Below are 6000 nucleotides of genomic sequence, written 5' to 3'. Positions count from 1 at the left end.
AGGTAAGATAGTTCAGGATAAGTTAAGAAAGTGTAGGGTAGATTGTAGGGTAGTTAGGATTGGCTAGGTAGGTGTAGGTAGCTTAAGATAAGTTAGAACAGTGTAAGATAGTGTTACGGTTAGTTAGTTTAGGCTAGATAGGTGTAGGTAGGTTAGATAGTTTTTATAGATTAACATTGTTTTTACTTTCACTACTTCAACATCATTTCCTACTTGTGAATTGTTAGCATGGATTAGGTTGAGTTGAGTACATGAATGTAGCTATTGTCTGGTAAACTTTGAAGGGAAATATTGTTTTGTCAGAGGCTTACAGAGAATTGATAGTCCACCTGACAGTTGCTCCAAGTGTGGAGAATTTTAAACTTTAGTCACTGTAAGTTTAGAAAACATTTTCATAGCACAATACATGCAGCATACTACTGTTGCACTCTTTGTGAAAGTGATAGACCAAGCATAGTTGGTATCGTTTTGGTACAATAGATTACAGATTCCAGGCTGTTGTGGGACACATGGGTGCCTGTCAGTATCACACACACCCTTGCACCATTGTGCAAGTGAATCATTGTTGTTTGCTAGTTACAAATCATGAATGTATCCACAGCTGCTTGTAGAATCTCCATGGTCATTGACATTGACTACTTGGAAAGTGTTGCTCTACATGCAGTTCAATTTTGGTAACTACTTTTGTGCCAGTCAACCATCTTTATTTCGGCATACTGCCATAAAAGAACAAATAAAAACTGTGAAAACGGACATAAAAACAATTAAGACATATGATAAAATACAATCCTGATACACAAATAAGTGTTATGTTAATTTTTTAAAGAGAGAAAGTAAGTCAAAATATATGCATGCATGCAGAACTTAAATCGATAAAGTACGATCATTAACTTAAGGCCATCGTTCGACTGAGAAGCTGTATCCTCAGAAAGAGGGCTCATTACTGAAATACTGAAATTCCCCTCAACCCAATAAAATGCATTATTCATTGAAAGAGAAAAAATATATCTAATCTTCCCTGCAGAATAAAGTGCAAAATCCTGTAAAAGGAAATCAAGAGCAGCGTTGCGCTATCTCAGACACAGTCAATTAATTTTAAACTCAGTTTTTGTCTAGTGCGCAACATCGATAACAAGTACCATGAAACACCAACAACTAGATGTTGTCTTGTGTCTGGTTACAGAATTCAAACTGCTTCCTTGTACTGCTTAGTACCTAAATCCCAACATACTAGAATCAGCCACTATTCACTTCCATGCCTGCAAGCTGGGCATGTTTCACAGTTTCTTTTGCAGTTCCACATGACTGGCACACTCACTCAGATGTTACAGAAGTGTGGGCCCATTTGGCAGTAAATGAGAGAAGTGGCAAAGTACCATACCTAACTTGAATGTGGAGCTTCCTGGCCAATGAGAGTTTAACCTCATCTAGATACTGCTCTGCTGTTTATTCAACCTTCACTAGTAGAAACATATCCGAGAGATTGAGGTTTGCTTTAGGAGTGGAAGGTGCCACCCTTGGGTCCTCCCAAATTTAAAAATCCCCCATTTTTCTCAGGGTCTCTCTGACATACTTAAACCAAGGTAGATCTCCTGTCCCCAGGATATTACACAGCTCCTCTAGTAACCTGAACATAGGATTAAATCTCGGAGGCTAGACCAACAACTTTCAAAGATTAAAGCCGTATGTCTGCCATGTCCTCTTCCCCTGGGGAGGTGTTGCTTTGGGCCTGCTTCTGTACTCTGTCTTCCGCGAAGCAATATGTGTGTGCAATTTGCTACAGCTGTAATATGAGGTTACACTCGCATTTAAAACATATGATGCCACTCAGGGTCAGAGGGACACATTTACCCTACTTACACCAATGTAGCATAATTCACCATTTACCATATGACACTGGGTACCAACAGGAAGCGCTTGAATTTCTTGCATACTGACATCCAGGGTCTTGGATTGGCATTGTGCATCCATGTGTGGCACAGTTATGATGGTAATTCAGAAGGAGTAGCATTGCGGCTATCATGTGTTTGATTACGTTCTCATGTTCACTGAGCTAAAAATATGTGAATGAGTAGAACAGTATTGTTGGCTGACATGCCTCACAGACCCCATTTTATAAAGGTAGGCATTTGTGTGTTTAGTTTAGCTTTTTACTGTTTGTCAGTCAAGTAACTGAAGCTTATTGACACAGCCTGATGTTCCTTTAGGAAGCAACACATTCCTCAAAATACCATCGCAGTGGATGTACTTGTTGCTGTACATCCAAAGAGAGCAGGGGTTAGTGACTTTACCTCATTCTCCTTGAGATGTTCTGAAATGAGTTATGTTAAAACACATCCATACTGGCATGAGTAGTCCTTTCTGCAACAAACTTACAACACTATGGTTTATTGGACATTTATTTATAAATGTGAGCGGCTCAGCATGAGCATTTTTTAAGTGTTTGGGCAACAACACCAACATTGATTGTGAGCATAGATGTCCAGATAGAGTTAATTTGGGAGATGTTCATGCAACATGTAGATGTGAGGGCAATTTCAGTGAGGAAGTACAATTTGCCATTAGGGAAGGTAGGCTTCTTCAAAAGTCCGCAAGTGGATAAGATTCACAGGTGCACAAATAAACAGGTACTGTTCTGAGTAACAAATGAGGTGGCATGATGATAGACACAGGACCACTGGGAAACTGCCTGGGGTGCACAGACAAGTGTTACCTGGCAGTTTGCCGACAGAAACTTGTGAAGTCCACATCTTCCTATTGGAGGTATTGTGCCTCCACTTTTGTTGGTGGTGTTTTTTGTGGATGCATCTAAGGAACACACACACATCATTGTCCCCAACATCATTCGTCTGTGCCAGCAAGGAAACCAGCACAGTGCTGACAAGGTGTTGCTGACTTCTCAACAATGTAATAACGTCGCTATAGAAGGAATCCATTGTTGGTATGTAGGAGTCCAACTTGCACTCCATAGATGCCATGATGTTAATCATGGTCCCCAGCTTGGTGGCAACCTCACTGGTGTCAGATGTTAAGGCCTGCTGTTATTGCCTCTCCCTCATGACACCAGCAATGTCAACTAGGGAGTCATCCATCCTATGGAGTCAAGTGTAGGTGTCTTTATTTGCTTCAGATGTGCCCTTAATATGATTGAGGTACCTATGGACTCTCTGTAGGCTGCCCACTATGGTCTCCATCCCCGTCCACACCACATAAAAATCCGCTGCTGGACTCCTACCAATCAGTCCTCGGAGTACGCAGCTGAGCTTGGACTGGCAGATGGGGAATGTCCTGTTGGTGGTGGTTCGTCTGGAGACTCTGCAAACTGACACCCCTTGCAATGACTGGAGACAGAGATTCTATGGAGTCTACGAGTTGTTGGAAGATGTCATTGTCCATGGGGGACAGGGTGTCATCACCAAGAGGCTGGTCATCCAGGACAGGCTGCTGGATAGAAGGTGTTATTTGTCTAACTGCAATGAAAATAAAATATGGTAATTATGATCTATGAGAGATTTTGACAAAAGTAATTTGACAAACTGACTTTATTTTCATTCACTTGCTAAAAATACATGTGTTGAACATGTGTTACTACAAGTGAATGAGGCCAAGTTAGATAGGGGTTGCCTTTCACATGGCAATATCTTTACATTGTTCAAACAGCCACTGTTTGACGAGGACTCCTTTCTGTGTCATAACACACATTGCAACACAGTTACACAGCTTGCAGGCCTGCCCTGCCTGAATGGGTGAGTACAGGTAAGGGCGCCAAATACCATGTTGCTTAGCTGATTGTATTTTTAAGGGCTTAATTGATGTTAGGTTCACTCATTGGCACCACGACTAAGAAAATGGCACCATATCTCCATGGTGCCTGCATCCCCTCTGTGCATCACTTAGCCCTCAATTCCAGACAAAGTAATTTTATTTTGTCATCTATTAGATTTGATTCTGCACTCTGCCATTCACACAGTACACCACGACAATCTGCCTTGCTCTGCTGTCATGCATACAATTTATGCATTCATGCAGATAAGGAGTCAAAGTTGACACACATCCACACAGCTCTACACAGAAAGTAACCTTGCTACACTGCAGGGATTGGTAAGGGCATGCACTTACCATAGTGTACTTATTTGTGTTGAACCCTGTAGTTTCCTAGCACACAGAGTCATCTCCAGAGCCTGGAATAATAGGCAGTGTGCACCATCTCTAATGGGACCGGCACGTCACACTTGGAAATATGCAGGCACTGAAGCTCACTTCATTTCCTCAGTACTCAAGTTGCGCATCTACTAAGTAGCACGAATGCCTTCACTAATAGCTGTGCATGACTCTTTTATTAATCATCATTTATATTCGGGGACTAAACTTACTCACACACACTGAAGATACCCAGATCATTCATTGACTATCAGGAAACACCAACAACATCATTACAGTATGCAATTGACAAACATGCCCACCTGTATGTTAGAGCTATGGCTCTTACTGAAACTCGCAAAATAGTAGTGATGCTATTCTTTAACGTGTACCTACCCTGGTTGCCCACAAGACTAGGCCAAAAAACACCTCAACCTAAAACCATCTCCAAAACCTGCCCATCACCTTGGACACCAAGCTCACCCTGTTACTTCAGTTCCCTGGTTCACATACTCCTGCTTTTACATATGTATCATAGTCAGACTTTTCGTATAATGGCTCCCTCCTGACCCTTGCTACACCAGCACCCAAGCCTGCATCACATGCAGAATGTAGTACACCAATGCCCTCCCTTATGGCCTCTCTTCACAGCTGCTACACAAGTGGGAAGCTATCACTTAACGCAGTGCATGACTATCACTCAGGCTACCTTGTGGCACACACATCACATCTCCCCGCCTTGACATTCAATGGTTCCTCATTCAGACACACTGCCACTTCAATGTGCTCAGCCACACCTACATGGAAGTACGCTATCATACACCCACCAATCTCACACACTATCTATCCTGCCAACAAACACCTGTGGACCTCTGGTGTGCATCACTTGCATTCACCCCACCCACAATATTCATTTGTAGAAGACAGGAGGTAGTGTGGTGATTTACATGTCAGCGAACACCTGCACATTCTCACCCAGCATATCATGTCAGCTGCTTGAAATAGGGTTTAATGCTAGTGACTGTACACATAGGGGTATATTACCAACAACTAGCGATAATTTTTGTCTCTAACTTGTTTAGAGACAAAAATTATCGCCGCAAATCGGCGATTTTTATCGCAGATAAACCTTGCTATTAGCAAGGTTTATCGCAAATGCGATAAAAAACGGCCGCAATGCATGAATATCGCTGAAAAGTCAGCGATATTCATGCATTATCGAGCAAATGCTCTTAGCCATGCTATCCACCTCCCATTGGATAACATGGCTAAGAACTGCTCAGGCCAGGTGTTAGCTTTTGGAGATATTCGCGCTTAGCGCGAATATCTCCAAAAGTTGGTAATAGGAGATAGCGATGTTAGCGACTGTTTCCAGTGGCTAACATCTTGGCACGCCCACTTTGCATGTCATTAGTGATAAATATCACTGACATGCAAAGTGGGGCCCATGATGGTCGCTATCTCCTATTAGCTGTCGCTAACTGGTGTTATCGACAGCTTGGTAATAGGGAGATAATTTTATCTCCGCTTTCTTGGCTTTTAAAGCCAAAAAAGCGGAGATAAAACCCCTTGATAATATACCCCATAGCTCTTCACATGATCCTACTTGGTGATCCTTCACATACTCAGTACCTGGATCCCCTCATGGGTGAGAAGTAAATAGTCTTACAACCCCATTTCAAACCATTGCTTTTAGGTGCATAGCCCCAAGACAAGCACACTTGCCTCGTGGTGCAATGGGGCCTGCATTGCACCAATCAGGTTGGTCAGGTTTCCAAGGTCCATGAATGATGTGCTGCTCCAGTCCAGTTTTGTTGCATTGTATTGTGGGACTTGTAGTCTCCGTCACTCCTGTTATAC

This window comes from Lissotriton helveticus, chromosome 2_1 (genome assembly GCF_964261635.1).
Source record: "Lissotriton helveticus chromosome 2_1, aLisHel1.1, whole genome shotgun sequence".
Lineage (NCBI taxonomy): Eukaryota > Metazoa > Chordata > Amphibia > Caudata > Salamandridae > Lissotriton > Lissotriton helveticus.
Note: the sequence above shows the minus strand (reverse complement) of the source record.